The 15,540-nt window shown below is 40.1% G+C and overlaps 1 protein-coding gene across 2 annotated transcripts in view; it reads right to left on the bottom strand.

The window, feature by feature from the left end:
* Positions 1-15,540, bottom strand: part of SGMS2 (sphingomyelin synthase 2) — a 61,504-nt gene that overhangs the window by 13,881 nt on the left and 32,083 nt on the right. The gene's annotated exons all lie outside the window — the stretch shown is intronic.

Here is a 15,540-nt window from a genome sequence, read left to right as displayed (position 1 = left end):
AGCAGCCAAATATTAGGCAGTATTAAAAATGCTCACTAGTTTAATCCAAGTAGATGGTGTTAACTTTTATATTAAGGTGGAATAACTTTGTTTTGATCTTGACTCAATCAGTTTAGTGGGTGGTATCAACCTTGTACAAAAAAAAAAAAAAAAGCCAGTATTTACATGGCTTCAACAGCAGTTGAAATTAGTGTTGATTTTCTGAACTGTCAACAAGTCAAGATTTCCCCAGATATTGATCATATTAAATGTAAAACACACTGAACAGAATTCCATGCTGGCTTACACCCCACAGCAACCCTACTAAATTCAACACAACTGCATCGTGATTACACCAGGAATTAGTCAATTATGTCCATAAAATTGATAAAAATGGTTTATTTAGCCCTGGGGATGGGCCAGAAACGCAGAGCAAAACATCCACTATTTGGGCTTGATCCTGCAAGGTGCTGACCATGCAGTACCAATCTAGTAAACACATGAAGCCAAGTGTAAGTTTAAGCATGTGAGTAATCTCATTTACAGCTCAATTTTGCATTTAAATTCATAGGTATAGTTTGACTTCTATATTGGGGGGGCAGCTCCAGTGAGGCCTGCTGGGCCACACGTTGGGGGGGGAGAGGGGGGAGAAATTCTGCACTCGTCCAAGGCTTTCAGTTTGTGGGGGGCCCCCCACAGCGTTCCACTTGCCTCCCCCCAAATATGCACATGATTAAAATGAGAATTCAACCTGTGTTTTTATATATGAAATACAGTGTAGCCTCACCAATTTTTCAGCAGTAAATCTGTTAATTAGCTTCTGACATGTGTGCGCATTTTGAGAATTTCCTCAGCAGAGCAGAAGCAGGCATCAATTCTGTATTGAGGAAATACAAATGAGTTCAATATTTACTCCTAGGTTTATGCAAGCTTTTTGATCGTATGATTGTAATGTAGGCTTGGGAAGCATATTTTGGTACTATTGTAAAAATGTTTCAGGATGCATAAAAAAAAGGTAGGAGTTTTACTGAAGAATAGCTTCATTACACAAGTATGTGCTTTTATAAAGGAACTTTTACACAAAGAAAAAGGAATGCTACTCACATCTATAGAACAGAAACGGCTAGTCTATCTCCAAGACTGTAGTGCTCAAATAATGGCTGAACATTTCCTATTGATTTGAAAGTCCTGTGCTACTGTACACTCATATCATAGCTATGGCACACAAATTTGTATGACTCAATTTGGCTCAGACGAAGCTATGAATAATAGCCCACTTCTTTGCAAAATATTTACCTTCAACTAACAGTGTGAGTACGTCATAATGCTCACCCTTTCTGGCTTCTTTATGGGCAGAGGCACAGCACTGTCATCACCTCATGTTCCATCATACTGAGATAGTAGCCACAGCTTGGATGGGTAGCATACTTTTTGTATTATATCATGATGGAAGTAGAGTTGCCAGTCTTTCCCACTGTTGTTATAATATCACCTGGCTCTTCAATAGCACTTTACATCAGTAGATCACATGTCAGAGTTATGTCAGAGTTTGATTTAAAGAAAAACTACTTAAAGTCTTTCATCATATTTGAAAAGCTCAATTACACTGAAGTTATTCTTAAGAAGTCCAACACATTCAAAGATTGAAAAGTTTCCAACACCTCATATGAGGATTAAAGCCTCTTAACCTGGGAGAAACCTATGCTCCCATACCCTTCAAAACTACACCTCCCCCCAAAGTCACACCAATTTAATTATATTGTCACATCTTGACTCCCCACCAAAAAAACCCAACTCTGACAGATTGTCTCCCTCCAATAAATCCATTTAACCAATTAATTCTGGCCACCACTGTTACCCCAAACGACTGAATTAATGATGCCCCACGTCAAACCAACAACAGATGCTGGTTCCCACCACTTTGCAGAGTTCCTCTGCAACTACTGCCCATACTGCTCTTGTGGATGCACAGAAGGGCCTTGGCTTTCCATCCAGTTGGGTCCTCTGCTCCTTTTCATTTCCTCTTAAAGGAGCAGTTCTCAGAGGCAACTCTGCTCCTTTCATTCTCCCTCCCTTAGAAAGACCCACTAGTCCAAATTTCCTCTAGTCAAGTTGCTGAGTGTATGGATGGAACAATTGGGCATACTCATTGCCTAGCTATGGGCCTCATCTCTGAGTTAATGAATGCCTCCTCAGAGATACTCAGCATACGGACTCTTGGGATTGGGCTCTAGATAACTTTCATGATACCATCTTCTAATATTTGTAGTAAGGCCCAAAATAATTTTGCACAATTTCATTACAAACCTAAAACCTGGGATAGTTTATGCAGTCCAAGAAACAGTGTTTGTAAGTTAGCAGGTAAAGCACACTTTTATTTTGCTATGTCAAAACAACATTTCTATTTTTCTTCCTGCCTGGTTAAAAAAAAGTCATATTATGAATCTCCACAGTCTAAAATTTTTATAAATACAGCAAATTTTATGGACAAGCAAAATATCTGTTTTTGAAAAGTGAACCAATTAAAATTTTCCTTCTTCTGAAAACAGGGTCACAGGGGAATATCTAACATAGGCAGTTTTGAGTCCCATCACCCACCCACCACTTTCTCTTCTCAGAGCTGGGTCTGAGAAGTGGGCAGGGCCTCCAAAACACACAGAGACTGAGATCCGTGGGAATAAACGCAAAATACATCATAAAATCCACTTTACTTGATGCTCCCATCTAGGCCTCTCACAGTAACTGCAGTACATCTAGCAAACTTGGCGTGCTGCCATTGGCTGTCTTTTTCCCCCAATATTCCTCTGGCAATGTCTGAAAGCCATAGAGGATTTAATGAGGGCAGCAGTAACTTCTGAGGCTTTATTTTGAATTGTAAGTTCTGTTGCCCTAAGAGGAGAGCATGCTTCACAGAGCAGCTTGTCATCTGACTTCTCTCAGCTATGCCTCCTACAGCAGATGAGAATGCATCTGCATAGCAGCTGCAAAAGGGAGAGGATGAGCTATTCGGTAGTGTTATAAGAACATTCCTCTTCTCACCCCAAATCCTTCTCTGCGGGACTTGGACTATTCTGCCCCTCTTCATGTCATGGGGGGGAGGGATAGCTCAGTGGTTTGAGCATTGGCCTGCTAAACCCAGGGTTGTGAGTTCAATCCTTGAGGGGGCCACTTAGGGATCTGGGGCAAAATCAGTACTTGGTCCTGCTAGTGAAGGCAGGGGGCTGGACTTGATGACCTTTCAAGGTCCCTTCCAGTTCTAGGAGATGGGATATCTCCATTAAAAAAAAAATAATAATAATAATAATAATAATAATGGAGGCAAGTCTATTCAAGGCTTAAGTTAGAAGGCAAATGAACAAGCACACATACAAATGCTTCTGATTTAATTTACATTAAAAATAACAGACTAAGAAAAAAAGGAGAACTATCTAAAATTATGTCAGTATAATAATTGGGTGAAGTTTAATCAAGAAAGGAAAAAAATTACAATCTGTATTATTAGATTATTCTCTTGGTAGGTTTGAAGACTGCTTACTTTCTGATAAATTTAATTGAATTACTAGCAATGAACAATATTATAGATGGGGCTTATAGTAAGGTTTCCCTACGCTTACCATAATAACACTCTATTTTCAGTTGCTTATAACTAAAGCTAAGATTTTGTCATGGTTATTTTTAGTAAAAAAGTCAGATGGGTCACGGGCAATAAACAAAAATTCACAGCGCCCATGACCTGTCCGTGACTTTACTAAAAATAACTGGGGCCTGGGCTAAGTAAGTGAGGGAATGGAATACCATGGGGGAGGAGGGGACTGACAGGCAGAGATCCCCGCCATGGTGGGAGGCACAGCCCCAGCAGCCACAGTGGGGGGCGCAGCCATGGGGGGCACACAGCCCCTGCTCTGGAGCTGGCCACAGCTGCAGGACAGGGGCGCAAAGCCCAGATGCAGTCCCTGCCAAGCCACGGCGGCAGCCGGTGGGGGGGGCACATGGCTCTGGGAAGCCGCGAAGAGGGCACATGGCCCCCGCTGCAGCCACCGGGCAGGGGAAAGCGGCCCCAGCATAGCCCCCACTCTGGAGCTGGCTGCAGCTGTGGGACAGGGATGCACAGCCTGGCTGTAGCCCCGGCTTCAGCTGCTAACAGCTGAAGTGGAAGAGGTCCAGTAAAGTCACGGAATCCGTGACTGCCGTGACCTCTGTGACTAAATCGTAACTTTACTTATAACTTTGCAAAATTAACCATTTGGGCCAAAATTGCATCTGCCTCATGCGGTTCTGTTGTTTTTGTTTGTTTTTTGGTGGGGGAGGCAGAAAGAGAGGGAAGGAGGAGGAGGAAAGGAATTTTCAGCCAAAACGAGTTAGGCCATTTCCAAGAACGAGGCAAGGGCAAAATATATTTTTACATGTTAAAAAATTGAGACTTTCTTTGAAATGCTTTAGCTCCCATACGCTTTGAAGGAGGGACTTGAAGTTTTGCAGAGGGTTGACTTTGTGTCCAGTGATATGCTTTTTGCCTTCACCATGAAAATCCACCCAAAATTGGCCAAGCAACAAGGTTTTAAAAAGACTCACATATGTACAGTAGAGACCTCTTATTTTAACAGCTAAAATCTCCAGATAATCACTCCTCAAGAAGCATGCTCCAGCCTCTCAACTTCTATGTGTGACTTGACTGTACATGGGGGAAATCAGAAAGACTTTCCTTGTAATTACTGCTCCCAGCTGCTCTGGGTCAGACACTGGAACCGAGAACAGGAAGCCTCTCTCTTTTATGACCCTCCTGCTGGCATCCAGCAAACATGGAAGAAGAAGAAGCCATCCAATTTGAATACAGAAGAGATAAAGTTGTGAATTAGGGGTGAGGGGAGGGAAAGGAGCAGTTTGGGACAAGGATTTTGGGGAGACTGGGAGTTGGTGAGGAGGGGAGACTGAAGAAGTAGAAAAAGCCAGTAAGGGAAATGGGAGGTGGGGGAGGGAGTAGTAAATAATGCCTGGAGTAACACATTGAACAATGGAGGAGAAAAGAAAATATTGAATAGCAGGTCCTTAAGTGAGCACCAGCTTTCCTGTGCTCTGAAGGAGATGGGGTCCTGTAGAAAAAAGATAATTTATGATCATGAAATTAAGGACTGTATCATAATGCATAAACACAAGGGAGCTAAGTTAACACTGCACAGGCAAGCTTAATTCTTGACTTTTCTAAGGCTACGTCTACACTACCACAGGAAGTTGACTACGCTACACAAATAATGTTGCTGGAGTTGACGTACCTTAGGGTCTACACTGCAGGGGGTCGACTGGAGAAACTCTCCTGTCGACTTGACTTACTCTTCTGGTCAGGGGTAAAGTACAGGGGTTGACTGGAGAGTGATCTGCTGTCGATTTGGCGGGTCTTCACTAGATCCGCTAAATCGACTGCCGGTGGATCGATCTCAGGGTACATCTACACTACAGGGGGGAGTCGATTTAAGATACGCAAATTCAGCTACGTGAATAGCGTAGCTGAATTCGACGTATCGCAGCCGACTTACCCCGCTGTGAGGACAGCGGCAAAATCGACTTCTGCGGCTTTCTGTCGACGGCGCTTACTCCCACCTCCGCTGGTGGAGTAAGAGCGTCGATTCGGGGATCGATTGTCGCGTCCGGACGGGACGCGATAAATCGATCCCCGAGAGGTCGATTTCTACCCGCCGATTCAGGCGGGTAGTGTAGACCTAGCCTCAGAGCGTCAATCCCAGCTGTAGTGTAGATGTGACCTAAGTTTTGAATGCTTGACTTTGCAGCCTTAATAATGTTCTTTTAATGTAATGGTATGTATAATGATATTTACGTTAGCATAGTAATAGGCTCTTTGTGGTAGTCCATAGCCCCCTACTAGCAACAAATATTAGCAAACTTCTTGTGAGTTTTTAGAGAGAATGTACACAAGAACACTCTAAATACAACATATTTGTGCAGGTCCTTCCTGAACAAACTATCACCATAACACAGAAACTAATCAAAGCATTATTCAATTTACAAACCAAACCAAAAAAAAAAAAAAAAAAAAACCCCGCAAGAGACACTTCCATCTTTAACTTTTGATCCAGTTAAGACCCAATCCTGAACACATAGTAGTCATGAATAGAGTCTGAGCATTGATTTCAATGGGAGCAGGATTGAGCCTTTATAGTTTTAAGGCTTTCTTACTAATGCCGTTGCATATTTCATGAGTATTATTAATAATCTGATTTGATATGTTACTTTTGATATCAGTAGGTTTTAAAAATCAAAACCTAGTTTTCAATAAAGATTTTATTGTTCCATGTTGTTCCACGTTTTGTACACTCCCAGTATTATGTGAGAAATCCTAAATTCCTGTAGAAATGTCAAACATATCATTATATAGCAGATTCATTTATGCCAGGGGTCGGCAACCTTTCAGAAGTTCTGTGCTGAGTCTTCATTTATTCACTCTAACTTAAGGTTTCGCGTGCCAGTAATACATGTTAATGTTTTTAGAAGGTCTCTTTCTATAAGTCTATAATATATAACTAAACTATTGTTGTATGTAAAGTAAATAAGGTTTCTAAAGTGTTTAAGAAGCTTCATTTAAAATTAAATTAAAATGCAGAGCCCCCCGGACCAATGGCCAGGACCCAGGCAGTGTGAGTGCCACTGACAATCAGCTCGCGTGCTGCCTTCGGCACGTGTGGCATAGGTTGCCTACCCCTGATTTATGCCATTCTTAAGTACTAGACTGACTCACGGGACACCTTTTTTAGCAGTAGTTTAGAAATAACACACAATGTTAAATTTCCTATGGCAAGTATCCACAGATTAGCAATGGAAAGCAAATTGTTTAACAAACTGATGTTAACACTGCTCCACCGAGAATAGTTCCAAGGAAGACCCAGTCTCTAAACAAAATGCAACCACAGAAAACAGACATTGTATGACAGCTTGGATGTTTGCTATTAACTGCTTCTGGATTCATCTGCTGTAAGTGGCAGCTATGTACAAATGAATGAAAGAAAGATTATATATTTAATATATATTATTCGTTATTAAAAAACTATAGATCAGATTGTACCTCTTCCCCGACCCCCATGCAGATACAAGGAGGAGAGAAGTATGCAATTGTTACACCACCAGACCAGAGTGTTATTTTAAACTAAAGCATTTTATTAAAAAGTGTCAGAATCCAACACATCACAGCTTACATGAGCTCTATTGCTGGAGAGCTTACCAGGAACACCCAACTCTTTTGACCACATCTTGCTCCACAGACCTTCCCCCCCCCCCCCCCCCTTGAGCCTCTTTAGCACAGTTCCAAACCTTAAAAGCAATAGGGCACTGGAAGATATAGCCCTGGCTGGCATTCCACCAAGTTCTTACATCAAAAAAGTTACACTTAAATTACAACATTAATTTAGTGTGTGAGTGCTACACTCAAAGCATTATTGCCCCTCAGTGGGGTCTCTGTAAGAGTCAGGCAACTCACGGAAGCAGTGAGACTACATACTACCCAGGGGTGCACAGTGTCCCTACAAAAGCAGAGGCCTGGTCTTGCTCCATCCTCCAAGCTCTTGAGTGAGCCTGCAGACTGCAGAGCAAGAGCAACATGGAGGCAGAGTAGGTTGAAATGTGATGCACGCTATAAAAGGCTACAGCAATTGGTGTCCTCCTACCATGCACCAAGGAACTAAAGGAGGAATCCCTTACTATGGGCTGTGCCTAAACGGTATGATTGAACCATTGATTGGACACAGTACTGTACTAACAGGAAAATGCATTAGATGGTCTGTAATAGGGTGGCTTGTTCTTTAATAATCTGGGTTGGCTAATTCCAGGCCCTCCAGCAGTCATTAAAGTGACGGAGACTGCAGAGTGTGTGTGGAAAGGCTTCTGCAGGGAAGACCTTGAGACCAGGGAGTCTCAAGTCCTAGCTAGGAGGACTGTGAATAACCTAAGCCAAACCAGGAGAATTTGGAAGTCAGAGCCTGAAGACTGAGGTAAAAAACTGAGAGCTGATGAACCTAGACCCTGCTCCAGGAAGGAAGGCTGTGGACTCCCTACCTATGGGCGGGAGAGACACTAAACTGAGAATGGGGCCTGCAGGGCCAATGTGTGTAAAGATTAAATAAATTGGACCCCAGAAGGGGAGAGTTTTAATTACCTTTTGGATCGTGATGTTGAGTTACTGAGCAGCCAAGAAGGAAAAACCGAGGCAGGCACTACAGCATGACCTCTAGTCATGAGGCAGTGCTCAGTTGGAGGACAACCCTGGCCCTATAATAGAGCTGGTTAGGAATTTTTCAAAGAAATGGCACTCTCTCAAAAGATTATGATTTGTCAAGATGAAACTTTTCTCAGGAAAGATTTCTCAGGTCCAGGATGGAATTTCTGGTTATGGCGACAGAACAAGACCCACTCCAGAAGAGCTACTAGCTCAGTGAGTAAGGTACTCACCTGGGATATGGAAGATGCAGGTTCAGGTCTGAATCAGGCAGAACAGGGACTAGAACCTGGGCCCCCACATCCCAGGTGAGTGCCCTACCCCCTGACTTATTGGCTATTCTCTTTGTTTTTTGTCCCCCCCTCAAAAAAGTGTCAAAAGGACTCAGGTTCATCCCAGAGCAGAACATGAAAATTTTCAAATCTTAAAATTTTCATGGGATGGGAAAATCATTTCCTGTCCAACTCTATTTAATACATTTCTACATCTGTGAACCTATAAAAACTATATGTTTCTCTACATTTCAACTCCGAACAGTAGAACACATATTTAAAGTGAATTTGCTGTTAGGAAAGGTACCATGTGACCAACCACGCTTATTTACAGAACAGAAACTAAACAAACAGCAGCAAGGCAAGCTTCCTCTTTGTTGCCCCACTAGGGTGACCAGATGTCCCGATATTAGGGGCTTTGTCTTATATATGCAGTTATACCCCTCTCCCCGAAAAAAAAAAAAGTGTCCTAGTTTTTCCATTTGCTGTCTGGTCACCCTACGCCCCACTGACTCGTCTGTGTTCTGCAAAAACCATTCAAGACCTGTGCTTCTCTACTGGGACTAACTGGTTTTATGATGCACTTTTATTTATCTTAGCTATTTATATAGCCCCCTATTATTGTTGCATCTGAGCACCTCACAATCTTGACAATACTGACAATACTCCTGCGAGGAAGGGAAGTGCTATTATTCCCATTCTACAGATAGGGAACCGAAGTACAGAGAAACTGATCTGTCCAAGCTCATACAGTGTGGCGCAAAGGAAGGTTTTGCACCTGAATAAGGGTCAAATCAGCCCAGACTAGCATTCTAATCACTAGACTGTCCCTCTCCTTTAAGAGCATCAACATACAGCAATCATAATTACATGGACACATATCCAATGGCAACTAGATTACGACAACAACTCATTTGATATAGCATAAACAGCTATCTGAGACCAATGAGTTGAAGGCATTTTTGACCTGGGATGGATTTAAACCAACAACAACTTTGGGAGTAAAGGTTTTCACATTCATCATCAAGCTTCTGAGCAATCCTAATCCTAGTTTCACATATTGGTTTGATATCTGGGTTAAGAAACAAAAAAATAAATGAAGTATTTGTAGTAGTCTAAGAAAGAAGGTTACAATTATGCCTCAAAGTAGACAGATCAGAATCACTTACTGGTTTCCTCTACTGAATGATCTGTGACTCAGATACTCACTGTATGTTCTAATCACTAAATACATTTGCTCTGGCTCGCCTTTGTTTTCACATTTCTTTGATCAATGGATAGAACTGCAAACAGAAATGCCATGCAGGATATGCACCCTTCATCTGGAAACTCTAGTGAAGTAGAACAATGATGTTACCTTCCCTTTTGTATGTTAAAATGAAAATATTACTGTTATCAAAACACAAAAGCTGATGCCTAGATACTGTATTAGGGATTATAAAAGTATTAGAGATAGACAGAGAAATATATTACATAACTTCTGAATAAATAAAGTCCAAACCCTGCCTCTATGCTATTGAAACATTGCTTTAAAGCAGCTAACCCGGAACTTGTGGTTAGTATATTTTTATGGAAGCATGGTGAATGAGCAAAGAACTCAATACCCGGTTGAGTGGTGGTGGTGGTGCGTGTATGTAGATTACAGCTACAGGATCAAATAAATCACATATCCTTTTATTCTACCCTAAAAATGAACACTGTAGGCCAAATTTATTTCTATCATAAGAAAACAAAATTCTATTGAATTGTACCCATTTCTGTCAGTGGTATATTCAGCCCACTGTGTTCAAGGATTTGACTTTCACCTAGGCTTTTATTCCAAATGGTATGAATAGAAATTATGCTTCGCTAAATGTGTAACCATGATTTTGTTCTTGGGGGTAAGGGTAAGGGAAGTCGTTCTTACACTACAGTGTTATTTTGACAATATACAACCTGCACTTAGTCTTCATTTTCTAAAGTAATAAAATAATATGCATGAAGTCACTTTTTAAAATCCAAAAATACAATAGCAACATTAAAAAAAAAGAAAAAAAAAAAAAAACTTTCCCACAACTAAATGTAGCTGTCTGGCTCCAGTTTCTGCCACCAGAATTTAAATGCAACTCCAAATTATGTTAATGGCAAATTATACTAATGCAACATTTGTAAATGAAGCCACTCATTTTTCTGTTTCCCCATCATTTAATCCTCATTTTCTGTATATATTTCAGGAATCACTTTCTGCAAACAAACCTACTTAGCAAGAAGATTCACACTCCCTCCAGTCACTGTAGATGAAAGAACAATCTCCTGAATTCAACATACTGGAGAAAAAGCAAAAAAAGGATAGAATATCTTGTAGTCTCTTTTTAATAGTGCTAACTCCACAGATAAAGTTTATAGTCTTATTGAAATTTTTTTTTCCTACTTGGTTTTCGTGCACACAAAATGGAATAACGATTTATGTAGCTGAATTTCTTAAAATGAGGCAAAACCCTTGTCTGTTTTAATATATACTCTTCCTTATAAAAATTTGTTCCAAGATACATAAAACTACACTTTAGCCACCTCCTTCATGCACACTCTTAAAAATGTTTAGTTAGCAATGATTGTTATGAAAAGCAGAAAAGTATAAATATAATTGTGTACAAATCACAGCAGAAAACCATCATATGTAAACATTTCCTATGAAATTAGGATTTATCAATTGTAAAATAACATGAAACCAATGGAATTCTAAAATTTCTACCAATGTTTCCTTTGAAAGCTGGCAAAAAAATAAGTTACTAAGTTGCCTTTTACTTTTTCTTTAATGATATCTGCATTAACAATTTAATGAAGTACAGTGTAACACTGAATTTACATCTATACAAGGACAGGCTATTTAAAAATCTAATTAAGGGCCTAATCCTGCAAACACTTATTACCAGGCACAGTTATTACTGCCATGAGCACCTCATTTTAAATGAATGGTCATTGTGATAATCACTGAGGATCTGAGCTGAAGCCCACTGAAATCAACATAAAGACATTCATTCACTTTAATGAGCTTTGGATCAAATTCTAGGCCCCTAAATTTTCAGGTCAATATTTATTAAGTAAATATTTTAATATAGCTTAAATATTTTGGACAAAGATTTTTCCAGTATGTATTGCATTTTATTTTGTTTTTGATTTGCTAATCTAGATATTGACAGATAAAAACCATATTAAGTGATGTATATTTGTCATGCAACTAAAAGGTGGATAACATCTCATTTGAAAGAGTTCCTGCCCGTTCTCTGACTTATTGTAATAAAGATTACAGGGTTTGAAACTAATCCCAAACATTTTAGGGTATACAAAAACTTTATACACTGGAGACAGAGTCACAATCTATAGAGAAAGGCTTAATAGACACTGATAGAGGAAACGTGAAAGACAGCCAGTACATTAGACTGGTTTCCTTCTGAGTTTTACTGATCTCTTATGAATTGGCACCTGCTCTATACTTCAAGCCAACAAAGCTGGCTGCCCTCAAGGCCTGGGCTGAAAACCAGCACTTGTTCCACTTCCCTGACCTTGTGGCACTTTTCCACAAGCTGCCTAGGACCCATGCACAAATTACACCCAAACTCAGGAATAAAGCAACCACAGACTTCTACTTATGTGCAGTTGGCTGCTGTGTCTTTCATGCACAGAAAGGCTAGCTTCTATTTTGTGTACCAAATGGAACTTTGTGAAACATTTAATGTAATAATGAATGCATGGCAAAAAGCAACTGCTTTTGGGTCATCTTACCAACTTGAAACTCAGGCCAACACTGTAAGGTGTTCAGCGAATCTGACCAGTTGCCATTTTGAATTGAAACTATGAAAAACTGGGCCATTTCACAGGAGGTCTAACCCAAACTAGGTAAAAGTTGGTGGTTTTGTTTGAGTTTTGATTTCCGTTTTTAGGTTAATTAATTAGTACACCGCTACCTCAATATAACGCGACCCGATATAACAAGAATTCGGATAGAACGCCGTAAAGCAGTGCTCCGGGAGGGTGGGGGGGATTTGCACACCAGTGGATCAAAGCAAGTTCAATATAATGCGGTTTCACCTATAACGCAGTAAGATTTTTTGGCTCCCGAGGACAGCGTTATATTGAGGTAGAGGTGTACCACAAAACTCAGAGTGAAGATCAGGCAATATAAACCCACATGAACAGAAACACACACAAAAAAGGTCTGAACAAATTTCTATTACCCAAAACTGCCAAGTTTCAGAGTTCAAATACTTAGTCTCACTGTTACCAAGAGATGCAATAGTGAATAAACCTCAGAAAAGTGAGGACACTCTGAAGTAGGCTCACCACCCTTGACATTTATCCTGTTGGAAGTGGGAGATAAAAATCTTATGTCATGAGGTTAGTGGTGATCCAGTGGTATTGTGACAATGCCACGAGAGATACAAGGGGATTTTCTTACCCAAATTCAATTTGTGATTTTTATGTCTGTGGGATGTTGGACAGATGGAGGCTGTAATATGCTTGAAGGATGCAATTCGGTACCCTATCTACATTGCCTGATGGAACTGTGTTTTTACCATGACAGGGGACAACTATGTTTTAATCAGGTCCTTGACATGGTTGTTTTTACAGTGCATATAGACACAATTAAGACTGGGTAATGAATTAAGAGCAGGTAGCAACCTTGACTGAAGGAAACAGTAGAGATCTGAGGAAAATCTGCTTATGAAGAGGAAGATGCAGAGTCCTCCAAAGCAACTAGTCCCATGTTCTGCCCACAGTATCCCCTTTCACACTCCCTCCCTTTCATTTAACCATGTACAAAGTACATAGAAATATGGTATATTGTTTAATCTAACTGTTTAAAATCTTCCTGCTCTTTAAAAAAAAATGCAGTGGTGTTTCTTATTGTGGGAAGCAAGAGATTTTGAGCAGAAGATCTGTACAATAGCAGAAGCAACAGACCCCCAACAACATAAAACTATAGCACTGTTAAATTTATTACACACAGCCTCTGAGGCCGTTCAAGAGATTCACCTCTTTTTGGAAAGCAGCTAGTGAAAGATAAATTCAAAACAAAAAGAAGGCATTCTCTTGGGTAAAATATTGCTTTCCTAAATTTTAGGTAAAAAAAAAGAATTTTCTATTCTTCATCATAAGCCAGTCCACAGATTTTCACTGTAGGATTTTTATGAGATGTGTACAACTGGGGAAGGAAAAACTGAAGTGATTTGTGATCAAAATATACACAGTTAAAAAAAAAAAATTCTTCAGGCATGTAATATCCTTCACCCAAAGGTACCATTTGCTCAGGACTTGCAGCATTTTGTGAAAATTGTATACTGAGGATCACCTTGTCACTTAACATATTTCTCTCTTGAATCACCCTCATCCTGTTTCATTGACTTTCTCCTCTTTTCATATTTCTTTGAGGAATGAATACATTCAAAAAGATTGCTTAATTTTGTAATATCATTATACTATTCCCGGTATTACCAAGTGGGTAGGAGAAATCTTTTAGTTTCTTAGCTTTGTCTAATGGAGCCTCAAAAAGATTCTCTTAGTAAATTTTGAAGTATCCAATAGCTGATTTTCACTTCCAGAGCCACATGTGTCTTCATGAGAAGTTATTGACCAGTCAGGAATGTGTCAGAAATGAAGAAGCCCAGAGCTCTCTAAGTTTGCCCCTAGGCTTGTGTTTTCTTGATTTTACATGGCAGGGATACTGATGAGGTCATCTCTTGCAAAACAAGTTGGAGCTGCTGAAGGCATTTTAGTTTTACTGGGGATTCCCATTCTGACTTAGTTACATCATTTCTTAAGCATAAAGATATACGCCCTATAGCATAGAGCCTGGGGGGAAAGATTTTTGCATGATTTCTCTGCCCTTCCTATCTTCCTATTTCTAGCTCGAGCGATTCATCAGGGAAGAGAAAGTCAAGTAGCAGCTACTGCCCTTAATAGTTTCAAAATATTTCCAGGGAAGAAGCCTGTCTTTGTCTGGATTGAGTATGTACAGAATCCCATTTATCTTAATATTTTGGTCGTTTTCTTGTGTGATTTTCCTTCTATATTCTGGAGTTGACGAAGAAAGAGGAAGTGAAAAGAGAAGGGCTCCTCCGGTATTAGCTGGGCTTCTCTTTCTTTGATAAGGCCTTGTGCAAAAATTGACTATTTATAAATCCTCTTTTATTGGACCAACTTCTGTTGTTAAAAGAGACAAGCTTTTGAGCTATACAGAGCTCTTCTTCAGATTTGGGTCCTTTCCCATTTTGTTTTATATTGTACATATTTAGGTATGCATTGTATTAACATATGTGGACAAGATATGCAAGTAATCTAAATATGCTCCTGTGACTGAGATCCAAGCAAAATGCAGCAATCTGAGGAAACCTCTAAGCAGTCAGTTCACTTTAACATGGATACATAATGGGTATGTATATCAGGAAGCTACATGAGTAGCTCTACACTTAATTTCATTTGCATTAACTGAAACACTCATACGAAGGAAGAAGGCACATAAAGATTGCTGTGTTATCTATTTTTTCCAGGATTTAACTGCCTCTTTCCGAGTTAGTGACATTTTAAGAGTGTATTCCACATCCTGCCTTGTTAAAACACTGCAGTACCACCTCAGATTACCAGACATATGGTGACTGAAACTCACCCTCAACTGTAGTTTTGTTAGGTCCTCTGGTGTTGTTTCGAATGAGATTGTACATGGTTCTTTCAAGCTAGCCAGACAACTAAAATGCACTCTGGGTGGAGGACCCAGAGTGTAGCCTCCTTCTCAAATCCCCTTTCCACCCTTCAGAAAGTCTTGCATGTCCTTTCAATATTACCCTGAAGAGCAAAGGTCCTAATTCTTCAAGTCCTCCGCACACAGAACACCCACTGACTTAAAAGGTGGCCATGCAGGACTGAATTTACATGACACAGTTCATTAGCTATAAAAGTCTCTTATCCCCCGAAAGCTAAATCCAACTCCTGATTAAGAAGAAAAGAAGAACAGGAGTACTTGTGGCACCTTAGAGACTAACAAATTTATTAGAGCATAAGCTTTCATGGACTACAGCCCACTTCTTCGGATGCATA

Source organism: Chrysemys picta, chromosome 5, assembly GCF_011386835.1.
Source record: "Chrysemys picta bellii isolate R12L10 chromosome 5, ASM1138683v2, whole genome shotgun sequence".
Taxonomy (NCBI): domain Eukaryota; kingdom Metazoa; phylum Chordata; order Testudines; family Emydidae; genus Chrysemys; species Chrysemys picta.
This window is presented reverse-complemented; position numbering and strand designations above follow the sequence as displayed.